The sequence below is a fragment of the Cibotium barometz genome, chromosome 64 (assembly GCF_041138505.1).
Source record: "Cibotium barometz isolate CiBa-2024 chromosome 64, ASM4113850v1, whole genome shotgun sequence".
NCBI classification, from domain to species: domain Eukaryota; kingdom Viridiplantae; phylum Streptophyta; class Polypodiopsida; order Cyatheales; family Cibotiaceae; genus Cibotium; species Cibotium barometz.
The window spans coordinates 7,930,988-7,947,504 of NC_141109.1; positions in this window are offsets into that span (position 1 = coordinate 7,930,988).

A 16,517-nucleotide genomic window follows, 5' to 3' on the forward strand; every position below is an offset into this window, starting at 1 on the left:
TGAAGCCTTTGGAAATCCCAATTGCCCCACTAAGGTACATGCGTTGAACTTATGCTAAAAGGAAAAAGCTAGTCGATGGTTCATCGCAAGAAGCAATACAAAGACTTAGGAGCACATCAAGAACATAATAACAATGCTCTTGTCACCCCTCTGGAAATGGGAAATGAGCGCACAAGAAGCTGTTGTTTGAAAATCATGACATAGATGACTCATCCAAAAAAAAGTTTAAAAAAAAAAAGAAAAAAGAAAAAAGAAAAGAGAGGGTCAAAATTTACAAATTCACAGAAATCCATCTCACAGAATTACAATTGAAGGAGTTCCATCTCACGGCTTAAGAAACTGCACTTTCATGATTTAAGCCTCATCACTCACGGATTAAGCCATATCACACAATAGCCACTTTATATTTGTTAAGCTTATTGCTTACTATTATTTTGGCTAAATTAATGTAGCAGCTACTCCATGAGTACATATCCATACTCATGCACTGGAGAACATTTGCACCAAAGCCTCACCGTCGACAACTTCAAGGTACATCTTTGGATGGGGGGGCCATGGTGGGCGGAAGCCTGGTCAATGGTACAACCCATCGCCTGGAATTTTCTTTCAAATTATAAACCTATCCAAACGATGCCACCGTTCTTCACAAATTAATGATCTTCAATCCTTAGTGAAGTTATCTATATTAGCCTCGCAAGTCGATGTAATTCTTTCAATCCTTACCAACCAACAAGTGGCTACTTCAACACACAACAGTTCAATATGAGTCTATATGACTTCATTCTTGTACTTCGTGTAAATCTGCTTCATAAGAGTACTTAAATATACATAAATCCATAAAAAGCACATGGGCAGAAGAAGACAGGATCGGGTCCTACTCAACAACGTTTGACAAGAATCCTGCCCACAAAAAGGGACATCATCACAAGCCAATTACTTCAAATGATAAAGGTCGCTTCAATGAATCAAATGAGAAACTGAAAACCACTATCTCGTTCCTGATGATTAAGTCTACGTTCCTTCGGATCCTTTCCTCTCTTCTCTCCCATTATTAACATCTCTTAGTGTCCCCACTAACAAAAATCACATGTAACTTTGCCGATGATTGCCAAAAACAAAGTGGGCCAAAAAAAAAGGGTGGCTCACACACATATAAAAATGCAATCATTCGCAAAAGCCCCCCACACCCTATTCGGAATTCTCAATACACCACTAACCTCTTCATTCATTAACTAGCTTTTCTTATTCCTTCCGGAGGAACAAAGACCATTGAACGTCATTCAACATCAAAGCCATCGATAAGCTTGCTCATTATCCCCACATAAAGGTCTTCAATGCGATCACACGGATGCGATTGTCATCAGGAAGGGGAGAATGTTAATCCAATTCTAGGATTAACAAGAGCTACCACCATTATCTTACATCAAGAAGTCACAATAGATACACCATAAAAGGGTCATACATTCAAGATATGAAGCAATAGTGTCCAAAGCTACAACTTGGACAAGCACCCGTAATGGTGTGACGGAGTATTTATGGCAATTTTCGCTTCAACAGCGTATGATAGCAAGTTAGGATGAAGTCCTAAGTGATGTAATTCATGGATATATTATGAGAGTAGTCATTGTAATAGCATTAGGCCTCTTATGAGCCTAAAGTGCCCGGTCGGCCATAGTTTAAGTGAGTGTGAACACTTATGGCCATGTATATAAGTGAATTTCTCTCATAATACAACATACTCTCCCATTGTGCAATTGAGTCTTGCTCTTGCTAATCCTCTTAATCTCTCTCCCTAATGCATGCTAGTGAGTGTGTGTGAGTGAAGTGAGGTGAGAGGAGGGACGAGGATCCGTAGTGGAACACGGCGGTGTGACAATGCTTGCAGGAGATGCGGTGGAATTGCTTCTCAAAGAGTTGTAGAGCTTGGAGACCTCAAGGGTTACAAGTTTGGCCATTGGAAATATCCTGTCGCCGCCGTGACACTTGCGGTTCACCAGGTAATCTCTTTTTGGATGTGTTTCAAGGAGGGTTAGGGTGAGCCATAACACTCCCTCTCTCTCTCTCCCCCTCTCCCACCCTCTTCCCTCTCCCTCTCCCACCCTCTTCCCTCTCCCTCTCCCACCCTCTTCCCTCTCTCTCTCTCCTTCCTCTCCCTTCCTTTACCCTCACGCCTTCCTTGCTCTTTCTGTCTCGCACCCTCCGTATCTATAATCTCTCCTTCCCTCTCTCTCATTCTTCCTCCCTATCCCACCCTCCCTCTCACTCTCTATCTCTCCTTATCTCCCGACATTTTTTTCTCCCTTTCCCACCCTCTCCCCTCTTTCTCTCCTTCCTTTCCCTCTTCCTGTCACTATCCCACTGTCCTCTTTCACTCTCCCATCCTCCCTCTCTCTTTCTCCCCGTCTTACTTTCTCTCTCATCTCTCTCTCTACGATGTTATTACATATACATGTTATTTCATGGTACTACTTTATAATGCATAGTGTTGCACGTGCCTTCATGTCATTGCATGCACTTTAGGAGTATTGCATGTCATTATGCGCCTGCGCATGCCATTGCATGTCATTAGATGCCTTTGCATCATGTGACTTCATGTCATAAAAAACAATGAGCAATGCAAAATTGGAAAGGATAATATTGTAGCCAATTGTGGACAAAAAATAAATTTATTCCCCAAAAGAAATTACATCAAGGTCACATGCTGTTTCCTAAAAACAACAAATAATGTAAATTTGACAAGACAAATAATAAAAATGACAAGGAAAAGCAAGGAGGATTGGGTCAGGGAGATTATGGATTTATGGGGGTTCTCCCATAAAACTCTTGTAGTGGGACCCTAGGGAGTGGGAATGGATTGATGCAGAGCACCGAGAGAAGACTTTTCTTTTCTTTCGTTTCACGGTTAGTAATGCCAGGAGGTTTCAACTTAGCTTCAGGGATTGGAGGCCTTCTAGAGATCCTCACTAGGAGGTTTTTCAGATTTCTCCTGACTTGCATAAAATCTTTTGGAGGAGACTCTGGAAATCTCAGATGAATAGGAAAATCACTATTTTCTTCTGGCTCTCCATTCATGGTGAGATTGCAGTGAACCTATGGAGATCTAGGTTTGGGGCGGATGCTACTTGTCCCTTATGCTTATCTACAATATGGAGTCTATTTAGCATTGTTTATGGGATTGCAAACAAGCAAGGACTATTTGCAGTTTTTTTTCTCATTCCCCTTTCTTCATGACCTGGGGCTCAATTGCATGGCTTTCTCTTTCAGGGCCTCAGGTCTTCTACGAGAGGCACGGCTCCTCTTGGGCCTTCTCGGTGCGGTGGAAAGATGTTCAGTTATGTTCTTTAGATGATGTTCCTACTTCTCCTTTTAGGAGAGTCTCTGATTCTGTGGATACCTCTTGGGAGACTTTGGCTAGTATTGCAACATGGCATATTTGGAAAGCCAGATGTACTGAGTTCTCGGTGCGGTGGAAAGATGTTCAGTTATGTTCTTTAGATGATGTTCCTACTTCTCCTTTTAGGAGAGTCTCTGATTCTGTGGATACCTCTTGGGAGACTTTGGCTAGTATTGCAACATGGCATATTTGGAAAGCCAGATGTACTGAGACCTTGGATAGCTCGCAGGTCAACACTTCTTACACATTGGCATGTATTTGGATAGACTATATTCATATGTTGATGGCCATATGGGCTAGTATATGCAAGGATCATCCAGGGCTGATTCTTCCAGGAGATATATCCCCTTTCTTCTCTGAGTCTAGTACAGGGTTGAGATGGCATTTTCAGCCTCAACCTTGGTTATTTTCTCCTACTATTTGAGGAGTCTTTAGACCTGCTTTGGGTCTTTCTCCCATGCTTGGCATGTTGTATTTCCGTTTGGAGCTTTATCCTACGATGGATTTTTCCTACTTAATAGAAGTCTTTTTTCTGGGAAAAAAATGACAAGGAAAATTATAGTTAAAAGAAGACTTTATTCCAGAACGGTTGTTACATCATCCTTACATACTGTTTATAAAGACAACATGACAACTATAGCCTTAAATACTATTTACTAAAGACAACCTGACATAACTACATAAGGGTTCCTACATCTATGTGATTTTATGAGCTACTCTATTCTCTTTAACTCCTCTTTGAGGGGCTCCTCCTTATCTTTAGCAATGTAGCTGTAACTCTGCCAAGTGCCGATGGTGGTTCCAATCTTCATATTCTACACATATAGATCTCCAGAATCGATGGTCTCATCTGTTAGAAGCTTGCACCAAAGATTGCGGGCCTCTATTGTAATCTTGAGATATTCTTGCACATCTTCACCTGACTTCTTGCACAAATCCTTGTAAATAGCTTCAAGGGTATCCTTGAGAGTAGAGTTGGGGGAATTTGATGAAGATATGATGATATTGATAAAGATAGAGAATGAGGGAGAAGGTGACCGTGAGAATGAGGGTAGGTGAGGTAGAGAATGATGGGTGAGGGAGAGTGAGAAGTAAAGAAGGATAAACAAGGAGGGAGAGAGTTATAGTGAGAGAGAGGGAGGTAATGAGATATGGGACTGAGGGTTAGAGTAAGATCCAGGGGGTTATATATATAGATACAACATGCTAAAAGCAAAAGGTGATTTGCATGGATATTTCCTAAATTTAGAAAAGTGATAGCATGGATAAGTGGTTTGTGTAGAAAAATTAATTTCATGAATAAATGCTATATTTAATAAAATCAATTCCAATAATTGATAATATATAAAACGATGTTGACATCAACATTGAGAATACCTTAAAATCATAAATGAAGATATTCCAACCAACATACAACCATATTGATTGTCATACTAAGACATTAAAAAAACTAAAAAGGAAATAGACCTTCATAAAGAGTTGATAGAACCATGATATAAAGGGCATTTTACTATCGCAAAATGAAGGACATTTTTAAAACAATAGTGCAATGTCATAAACCTAGAGGTCCTTTTCACATTGTTCTCCTACTACTAGGTGAACATTCTCATTAAATCCTACTTTTTTAGAGTGGGTTGATGTATAAACATATTATGGTTCGTATCTAGCCTAAAAATACGCACATAATCAAAATAAAGGTGCTTGCATGCACAATATGGTCTACTAGCCGTAGAAAATCAGGATATGTGCATGATAGATTCTTTCCCATAGTCATCATGTATTTTTTACTACGTTAGTACTTGTTCCTCAGTTTCAATTACAAATACTTCCATCTACTCAGCCTTAATGACCAAATACTTAAAGACCTTAGTTGTGTTTGAAATTGTTGAATCTATTCTCTTGGTTGCCATATCCGATATATCACTTCTACACTTTGTTGACTGATGGGCTGCATCATTTTCTCCTTGGTGTAGTCCCTTTTGCAACACAAATCCACCAGCCTCCAATTCTTGGATCTCATTCATAATAAGGTTTGTACCTCGTCCAACTGGCCATACAATCAGTGGTCTATTATCCATGCTGTTGTTACAAAACCACATAAATTGATGCCTCTGGCCCCCTAACCACTCTCTCATACCATAGAAAGATGGAGTTGGAAAACCTTTGTCCATAGTTCTTGATGCTCTTCTTACACTTGCCATCTTGGGGCCACCTAACCATCCTTGGCAAGTGACCTTGTTGTGTAGTAGAGGTGTTTGACGTATAGCCCACATTGAGTCGTGTATGTCATTCTACACATTTTCTTGCACCTCTACTTCAATTGTAAATCCCTCTGCATTGCGCTGACCACCTTGTGTAGTTGTAGGAATAGTGGGTGGAAAGTTTAGTCTCCTACTTGGTTTTTAGTGACATACTCTGAACGATGTGATGAGTTGTCATCCTCAAGGTTTACAACTATGGCTTTTTGACGTCGACTAACTGTAATGTTATCACTCACCCATATAGTTTGGTTGCACATGCAATGGTGTGCCACTCACTACTTCCCCCACCAATCTGCTAGATGAGAGCTTGGAGCTTTTGATGATCTAGCCTTCTCCATTAACTTTGTTATTGTAGGGCGTGCTCCATGATATTTACCTTCCATGAATGCATGCTTCTTTGTGGATTGCAAGAGGGAATTAGCGAGATCTAAAACAAAAGAATCATATAAAGAGATGGTTCCCTTGAAACCCTCTCCTACTAACCAACTTACATGTTTAGTTTCTGCTAGATTGGTGGTCGGCGTGTGTGACAAAATGGCATCGTCCACATCCTATAAATATGAGATTATATTAACTGATGAGAATCCAAGTTATAAGCTCCAACCACATTCCATAACAAAAGATTAATTTAACAATTGAGAATCCAAATGCAAGTTATATATTTTCAAAACCAAGAAAGTAATACTTACCCCTACAAGGTGATTCCTCTAATGGGGATATCTAGTATGCCACCAACTAAGCTAGCAATCCATGGCTGGTAAGTTTGCATCAGTGACTTTACTGTTCATCCACCACGATCTAATGTGTCTGTATTTCAAAAATGTTGAAATGTCAAGCTCGTATACAGCTGTGGAGGATAGCACATGGGTGCTGACAGAGTGACAGTATGGTAGATAGATATCATGTGGTGTGTTTATGACCGCGTCCAGCTGGTCATGTGTGGTGTGGACATTACATTAGGTTTACTTTGTAGTGTGGACAAAACACTATGTTGTGTTCTCCTTTGTGTGTGAGAGAGAGATGATGACTATGGCTTCTCTCCTTTTTTATGATTGATGGATATGGATTAGGGTTTGCTTCTGTTGTGTGTGCTCTCTCCTGCTTCTATTTTTTATCATGGTATCAGAGCCTAGAGCTCATTAGCTGTGTTGTGAGAGTGAGTGAGAGAAGAGGGAAGAAGAAGAAAAAGCTGTGAAGGAAGCCATTGGAGCTTGGAGCAAAGGAGAAGCTGTGGAGCTCACCTCGGTTACAGATCTGAAGCTTGGCCTAACTGGTAAGAGTAGCAAAACTCCCTTGAGCGGATTGCAGGTGCCAAAGAGTATGTTCAGTGAAGATTGAAGTGCATAAAGCAAGCAGAAAATTTCTGGTTTTTCTCTAAGCTTTCATGGAAAGCTTGAAGTGAATGTACTCTTGGCAAATGTATACACAAAGGCACGTGTATTTGAACTAGCACATGTATTAGCAAAGTGGGCACAAGCAACATACAGAATCTTGAAGCAGATTGATGCATACAGATTTGAGGAAAATCAAGTGGAAGTGAACTTATGCAAAAGTTTCTGGTTTTTCACAAAAACAGTGGACATACCCCCCGTGGAGGATCGATTGCGGAAGCTAGAGGAAGAATTGAGCCAAACCCTTCAAGCACATGTTAGTTTAGGTCATTGCTAAGGTGCTGATGATGTCAATGAGCATTTGCCCTTCTTCTAGAGCCCCCAGGAGCAGGCGGCGCATCATGGAGCAGATTCTTGGACAGGTTTCAAAGATTATGGCCTAATTCCCTCATTTGGACACCAAATTGGATGCTTTAAAGCTTGGAGTACTTAGCAAAAGTGTTATTGAGAGCAAGATAACATTTGGGGCAGCTCACTTGATGTATTTGGAGCTCATTGAACTCAATTAGCAGAGGTTTGCAGGTTTGCAGAAAGTCTGTCCAGAAACAGAGCATTTTTAATCAAGGCATTAATCCTTGTCTATATCAAATTGGCCTAATTCCTTTGGTACAAGTAGATTCCTATGAGTTGCTAAACTTTTGATTCAAAAAGTTTTGAATTTGGATAAGATTTGAAGGAGATAGAGCACTTTTAGTGAGAGGTGGTACCTGACAGATGCAGAAAAAAGCAAACCAGGGAGCTACAAAAATTGGTGGTTCTCATTCACCTTGAAGAATTTGATCAAACCCTTCTAGGATATGTTGGAGCAATGTGTTGGGAAGCCAATGCAAGTTGAATCATTGAATTTGGACAAGATTTTAAGGATTTAGAGCATAATCTTGACTGGTTACTGGCGAGAAATTACTGGCGAGAAAAAAAACCAGAAATTTTTTTGTGAAGAAGTATCATTTGGTTTCAACTTTGATCGAGTGTACATTGTTGGTGAATCATTGTGGGATGTTAATGCACACAATTTGCAAGCATTTGTTGATGTGATTTGGAGAGATTTGAAGCTTTTACAGGTCCGGCATACAACTTGTCAAAGGGGTACATCTACTATATTTTTGCAACAATGGGAGATGGTCCGATACAGATTGTTGGAGAGAAGCTTGACCGCACTAACTTTCAAGTGTGGAAGTTTCAAATGAAGAGTTTTTTGAAAGGCAAAGGTTTATGGAGTCTTGTCTCGGAGGAAGACCCGGAGCCATACCTACCTCGAGCTCCTCATCCAAACTCTCAGAACTAGAGGACTCATAACCTGTGATCCCAATTCCCTCGACTTTCTTCTTGCCTTTATCCATAGCACTACTCCCAGTGCTCACACTCTCATGCCTCAAACATCCTGACCATGGACGTACACTGCTACTCTCAGCTTCTACTGCTGGCCCAGACATAGTAGTAGAACTAGAACTTGCTTGTGATGGCAAGTTCACAGACACATCTGCCTCAAGTGAGTCAATAACTCCCTCATCTTTTGCTTTGTACCAACTAGCAAGCTCATCAAACACCACATCTCGTGAGATGACTACTTGTCTAGTTTGAGGGTTATAACATTTGTAGGCCTTTCGATCCTGTGCATATCCAACAAATACACATTTCTCTGCCTTAGGATCCAACTTCCGTCTTCTTTCATCAGGCACATGGACATAAGCTACGCATCCAAAGACTTTGAGATGTCCAATGTCTGGCCTGTAACCTGTAAGCCGCATCTCTGGCGTGCTTCCATGAATGGCTGCTGTAGGTGTTTTGTTCAGGATATACACTGCAGTAGCACATGCTTCTGCCCAATAGTAATCTGGCATGCTCTTTTCATTGAGCATTGCCCTTGCCACTTCACATATGACTCGATTCTTTCTCTCAGCCACACCATTCTGCTGAGGTGTATACCTGCATGTCAACTGTCTTCTTATCCCATGCTTCCGCAGGAAATGCTCAAAAGCTTTTGAGGTGTATTCACCACCTCCATCTGTTCTCAAACATTTAATCCAACAGCCATATTGCTTTTCTACAAGAGCTTTGAAATCCATGAACTTTTCCAGCACTTCACTCTTCTCTTTCAAAAAATATATCCATGTCATCCTGCTGAAGTCATCTATAAATGTCACATAGTATAGACTTCCTTTGATAGATGGATTTTGTGCAGGGCCCCATACATCACTGTGTACTATCTCAAGTGGCCTCTTACTCATATTTCCTTCTCTAGGAAACCTCAACCTTGCCTGCTTTCCAAACTGACAGGCTTCACAAACATGCATATGTCCATCATATTTGAATCGAGGCAATCCACTGACAATGCCTCTTGTTTGCATGTTCTTTAATCTCTGTATATTGACATGTCCAATCCTCTTGTGCCACATGTCAATGTCCTGCACAATCCCATTACTCTTTGAAAACATGGTTGAGCTCAATTCTGGTATTCCTGCATCCAATTTGAACAACCTTCCTTCCTTCTTGCCCTTGGCAATCAATCTACAGCCATGCTTAAAGTCTTCCACAAAACAGCCATTCTCATTGAATCTTACTTGTAATCCCTGCTCAACCATTTGGCCCACTGATGCCAAATTCTTTGTGATGGATGGTACATATATTCTTCACATTTCCATCATGCATCCTCAAAGGCACACTGCCAACATGTGTTATAAGATGCTGAGTATCATCTCCTGTGACCACATAACCATTTGTATCCAATGGTTGCATCTTCTCAAACCACTCACCATGACATGTCATGTGATTTGAGGCACCTGAATCCATATACCATGACTCATCTCCTGCATTCTGAGAATCCATTGTCCCCATAATGTGCTTCATTACAAAAAGGTGATTTGAACTCCCATCATTGTTACTAGTAGATGCATAATTTCCATGTTGTGGTCTTCCATTCCTCATATCATTTTGCTTTTTGTAACAATCTTTTGCCATATGTCCAAGTTTGCCACAATAGTGACATTCAATCCCATTCAAATTTTGTTGAGGACCTTGCCATCGTCCTCTACCACGAGCACCTGTTCCAAATCTCCCCCTATGGGATTGAAATCCGTGAATTCTGAAAATTCTGATTTGATTGTGGTTGGGTAGACCTGTCATTCCAACCACGGCCTCCACGGCCTCGAGGGGTAAATCTCCCCCTACCTCGAAAGCCTCTAGATGAGTAAAAAGCCTGATTCCTTGCATGTTCATCATTGCTTGACGAGGATGCACCACCTGTAACACTCATACCACCAAGGCCAAGCTTCAATTCCTCCACAATGAGCAATGACACAAGCTCATTAAAGTCTGGCATTCCTCCCAACCTTACTGAGATGGAAGTATCAAAAGATTTGTATTCTTTGCCTAAACCACGCAATGTGAGAGCAACCAAATCATCATCATCCATCGGGGCATGGATTGATGACAAGGAATCAGCATAACCCTTGATTTCCTGAACATACTCATGTATACTCCTATTCCTTCGTGTTACACTGTGAATTTGTTGCTTTAGTTGTATCTTCCTTGCACCAGTGTCTGTCTCATACATTCGGCACAATATACCCCATGCTTCTTTCGGTGTATCTGCATCTTGGATGTGAATAAGCAAGGCATCTGTTACACATATTGAAAAATAATGCAACACTTTCGAAGACCGCTCTACCCATTGCTTGTGAGCTAGTAATTGAGCATTATTTGGTTGAGGAGCTCGGTATACCTGTTTTACGCACACCTGGTGCTAGGCAGGACAGATATGTGCCACCACATGCTCGAGTTACAGGTGTACAGAGTGACCTGCATGCATTGCGGAGATCCCAGAGAGTCAGATATCCAGTGGAAAGATTGACATATAGAGATTTTGCTATGCACTATGCATACATGACATCTATGGTAAAGCATGTGGAACCTACATGCTATACAGAGGCTATTGGAGAGCATGTATGGCAGAAAGCCATGGATGAAGAGATGGATGCTTTGGACAAAAATGATACATGGGAATTGGCTGAGTTACCGCAAGGAAAGAATGCAATTGGTTGCAAATGGGTGTATAAGGTAAAGTGCAAGTCAGATGGCAGCCTAGAGAGACATAAGGCAAGGCTGGTCGCTAAAGGATATGCACAAACTTATGGTCTTGATTATGATGAAACTTTCAGCCCAGTGGCTAAGATGGCTACAGTGAGGTAGCAGCACAAAAAGGTTGGGCTTTACATCAAATGGATGTAAAAAATGCTTTCTTGAATGGTGAACTACAAGAAGAGGTGTACATGGAACAGCCAGAAGGATATGTACATCCAAAATATCCGACTTTTGTTTGCAGGTTAAAGAAAGCAATCTATGGTTTGAAGCAAGCACCTCGTGCTTGGAGTGACAAGATCAGCAGATATCTTGTCAGTATTGGATTTGTGGTCGGAAATGCAGACTCTTCACTTTATGTGAAGAAGACACATGATGGTATCGTGATGATAGTCATTTATGTTGATGATTTGATTATCACAGGTGATTGTGGGAAAGGCATTGATGAGGTTAAGGCCTCTTTATGCAAAGAGTTTGATATGAAAGACCTTGGTGATTTAAGGTTCTTTCTTGGCATTGAGGTGATTAGAACAAGCAAGGGTATATGGTTGGTGCAAAGGCAATATGCACTTGACATGCTGGCAAAGTATGGTATGACAGCATGCAAACCAATGTTGACACCATTAGAGCAAAACATGAAGCTTAGGGCTGATTTGGGTGATGAGCTTGATGATATCACCATGTACAGGAAAATGGTTGGTAGCCTTATCTACATGACCATTACGAGGCCAGATCTCAGTTATGCAGTTGGTTTGGTGAGTCAATTTATGCAAAGTCCTCGTAAACCTCACTTGGATGCTGTGAGACGTATTCTGAGATACATCAAAACTACCGTACATTATGGTCTTTTCTATGAGGCAGGAAAAGACATGCATGTCTATGGATATACAGATGCAGATTGGGCCGGTAGTGCATATGACAGGCGGTCTACCAGTGGCTATGTTTTCAGCCTTGGTAGTGGAGCTGTGAGTTGGAGCAGTAAAAAGCAACCTACAGTTGCTTTATCTACCACAGAGGCAGAGTATCGTGGAGCAGCCATAGCTGCATGTGAGGCTATGTGGTTGAAGAAGTTGCTAGATGATGTCAGGTTACAGAGTGATATGAGAGTTGTCATTCATTGTGACAACATGAGTAGTATTCAGCTTGCTAGCAACCCAGTTTATCATGCCAGGACCAAACATATTGAGGTCCACTATCATTTCATCAGAGAGAAGGTGCTAGATGGGCATGTTGATTTGACATATGTGCAGACAGATGAGCAGGTTGCAGATATCTTTACCAAAGCACTTGGTAAGGATAAGTTCGAGTATTTCCGTACCAGATTGGGAGTCCTAGAGATGGACATGTCGAGCTTGAGGGGGAGTGTTGAAATGTCAAGCTCGTATACAGCTGGAGGATAGCACATGGGTGCTGACAGAGTGACAGTATGGTAGATAGATATCGTGTGGTGTGTTTATGACCGCGTCCAGCTGGTCATGTGTGGTGTGGACATTACATTAGGTTTACTTTGTAGTGTGGACAAAACACTATGTTGTGTTCTCCTTTGTGTGTGAGAGAGAGATGATGACTATGGCTTCTCTCCTTTTTTATGATTGATGGATATGGATTAGGGTTTGCTTCTGTTGTGTGTGCTCTCCTGCTTCTGTTTTTTATCAAAAAATACCTCTTCTTCACTCAAAAGTGCTTGTATTTCAAAAGTGCCTCTTCTTCACTCAATGCACAATGCCAATGGACGGCATAGTCTCTTGTGCTCTTCTTAAAAATCCATGACTACATATTGAATTGTATGGATGTTCGAGCTCTATTCCCAATGCAAAAGACATGACTGCTCATGACCTTCCAATATATTCTCTCGTCCATTGTTATAGACTGTCCTACATATTGAATTGTATGGATGCTCAAGCTTTTTTCCCAATGCAAAAGACACGACTACTCATGACCTTCCAATATATTCTCTCGTCCATTGTTATAGACTGTCCTTACTGGCGCTAAATGGCTCTAGCCTCATCATCCATGAAGCCAAAAAATATATTGTTTGGGAAAGCCTTTGTGCACCACAACATTGTTAATCATCTCCCATAATAGAACTTGTGCCACTGTGTCTTCTTCTTTTATTTCGCGAAGCAATTGTCATAAGCTCTTGCAAGCTGCATGCCATCATATAACAGTTATAAAATAGCTGTAAAGAAGTTCAAAATTTTTAGTAATTTTACAAGACTAAATTGTACCTTGGATTATATACATGTGCAGCCATTGTTGTCCATCCCTACACATGCCTGATGTGATCAAAACAAACCCAAGCCCTTTTCAAACCACAATCTCCTATTTGACGCATACGGTTCACTAGGTTTAAATCCGTGCGGTCCCTACTACGGTTAACATTTTAAACACGTAAAACCGCTCTGACTCGTCCAAAGCTTGCCCAAGAAAACGACTACCATGGAAGAACTCAAAAGCGCATTGTCTCTTCAAATCTAGGATACGTGACTCTACACCTTGCACTATACCGTTGATTCTAGAAGCATGTACCATCCTCCTGAATTTATAAGAGAATTGGATAACTTAACAATCTATATAAAATTAAGTTGATAAGCACAATCAAAAAAATTAAAATCAATATGGAGTTAAAATTACCTTTGGCATTAAATTAGGAGATGCACGTATTCCAATAATAGTGCCAACTCTGTGTTGCTAATATTTGATTCATCCTTCGTATGCTTCCTAACAACTACATTAGTTGCTTGGTGATATCCATTTGTATCTTCCTTGGACCACTTGTAGCCACCTCTAAAATTGCCTCTTACACAAGTTCTCTTATCGTTTACAATGTTTTCCTTGATGTGCCCCTTTGCACCTCATGCAAATGTTCCCCTTGTTGATGTATCATCAATCTGGTCATATGTGGGTCATAAGGCATACAATAGTACACTATAGTACTACACATGCTTCTCTATACTACAGATTTGGCCTTGCAGTAGAAACAAGCTAGAGAGCCATATCCATCCGATGTTAAGCCCATCGAGGGAAACTTCTGTCTGAGCTTTCCTATTATTTTAAAAAATACAAAGTCCCAATAAATACTCTTATTAATCACGGTTTATTAAAATTGAGTTAAGATAATAAGCTTACCAATCCATGATGTTGTATTTAGTGTGCCGTTCCTTCTTTTTCTCTCCTTTCTTTCTTTTTGAAAAGCTATTCTCTTTCTCTTCCCTTGTCTTTCTCTTTCTTTCCCTTCTTATCTCTTTCTCTCCTCTTTTTTATTTTCTGTCTTTAGTCTATATAAGCAACCCTAAAAGCTTGTCTTGCTTTCTTATTTATATTTGTCCCACTTCCCTATTTATATCTCTTCCTTTGTTCTTTTCTTTCACTTTATTTATTGATATCTTTATCTTCCCTCTCTTTTCTTGATCTCCCTATTATTGTTCACTTTGTTTGCTTATCCTCTTTCTTTTCTCTTTCAATCTCCTTTCTTTCCATTTTATTTATCAACCTCTTACTTTTCTCCCTCTTGTTTCTCATCTTTTGCTTTTTTCTCTTTCTTTCCTCTCGAATATGGTGCCTCCTCAACTCAAAAAAGAGACACGGATGTTTTTAACATTCAACAGTATGAAAGTAGCTACTATCACCGTGTTACATGTAAACTTCTTTATTGATACTGTGTGTGGAGTTACTTTGTTGTGTCTAGGTATATTGGCATGTTAATTGAAGATGTCGAAGTGGGAAAGTACTGCTTCCTTTTCCTCTTGAAGATAGTGATGTCTCCACATTAAATCAAAGCAAAGGCTACATCATTATATGGAGAATAAACATCATTGTTTTTTAAATTAGTCTTAATTTACATCAGTTTAAAAACAAAAGCCCAAGAAAAACATTGAGGTAACATCTAGGTTCTCTACGTATCATATTTACATACTCATTTGTTGTCTTCACCATCTATTCCACATGAAAGTCTATAATATGGATGGGCGCTTGCACACCTCCATGAGGATTGACTCCATGGTCGCTAGGTTTTAGGTCTAAGACTAAAGGTTGATAAAAATCTATACATTTTCTATAACTTTGTGGGCTATTCTCTCTATACTTCTATAGTAATAGCAGCTATTAGCTTATCTAGGTGAGGAAGTATGGTATAAAATACATGACTCGTTCATGGTAATTGTTAATCACTCCATTGGTTAACATGGTTTTGCTTGCCTGACCTACCGTAAGATTATTTTGCTATCTTAACCATGCAAATTGGCACTTATCTTTTGTAAGACAGCACCAAAACATATCCCCTCACATAGGTAAAGTCTAAGGACTTAGAGTGCATAGTTTCTTAAGACTAGTAATGGAGGCTGGTCCATTTTTTAGTTTAGTCGGCCTAGTATGAAAACTAGTTACTTGTATATAAGTCATTTTTGACAATAAGAAAGACACAATCATTCCATTGCAATAGTTTTCTGATGAGGTCTCCCTCTTCTTGCTTGCTTGCATGCTATTGAATCTTGCATGCTTGCATGCTTGCTTGCATGCTATTGAATCTTGCTTGATAGATGCATGTTAGATAGGTTTGATTGTAGGTTTTCTTCTTGCATTAGCTTCTTCTTCTCCCCCCCACCTTTTGTGAGAGAGAACCACCATCACAAAGGACCATCTCTTCTTGCCTCCATATAGGCATTGAGAGCTCTCCCTTAATCTCTTTGGCAAAGGAGCATTCCCTTCACCCCTTAGGCATTGAGCGCTCTCCCTTCACCCCTTAGGCATTGAGCGCTCTCCCTTCACCCCTTTAGCAAAGGAGCATTCCAGTGTGACAACGGAGCGAGGATGTGATGGAAGAGCTAGTGCACCCACAATGGAAAGTTGCATTTGTGACTCGAAGGCAATAACCAATATCACATGCTTTGGGAGGTAGCCTCGAAGTATTTTCTTATGTAAGTTTCAACCCTCATTGGAGACCTCTCCAACCGTTACTTCATTTGGTCGTTGACATTAAAAATGTTAATATTGTATATTTTAAGTGTACGATCACCACTTGTCTATGAAATGCGTGCCACAGGATTAATTATGGAGATTGCATGCTTAGATTAAGTGTTTGAACAATACTAGGCGGTCTTGGATAACCATGGACCTATATTTTAAGTATGGCCGGCCAAGGTGTAAATGCTTGGGGCCAAGATAAGGGTCGATTTGTATTCTCACGATTCATTCTCTTATGCACAATCAATAGAGCGCTCTTCTTCTCCACTCTCTTGCTCTCTTGTGTCTTGCTTTCCTACTTTAATTTGAGCTCTTGTGTGCTCATTGTATGTGTGTGTGAGATTGAGTGAGAGGAGGGTCGAGCTACGTTTGGAGTACAGAGGCAACGACAGAGTGGAGCTCTTGGGTGCTCCTGCGAGATATCAAGATATC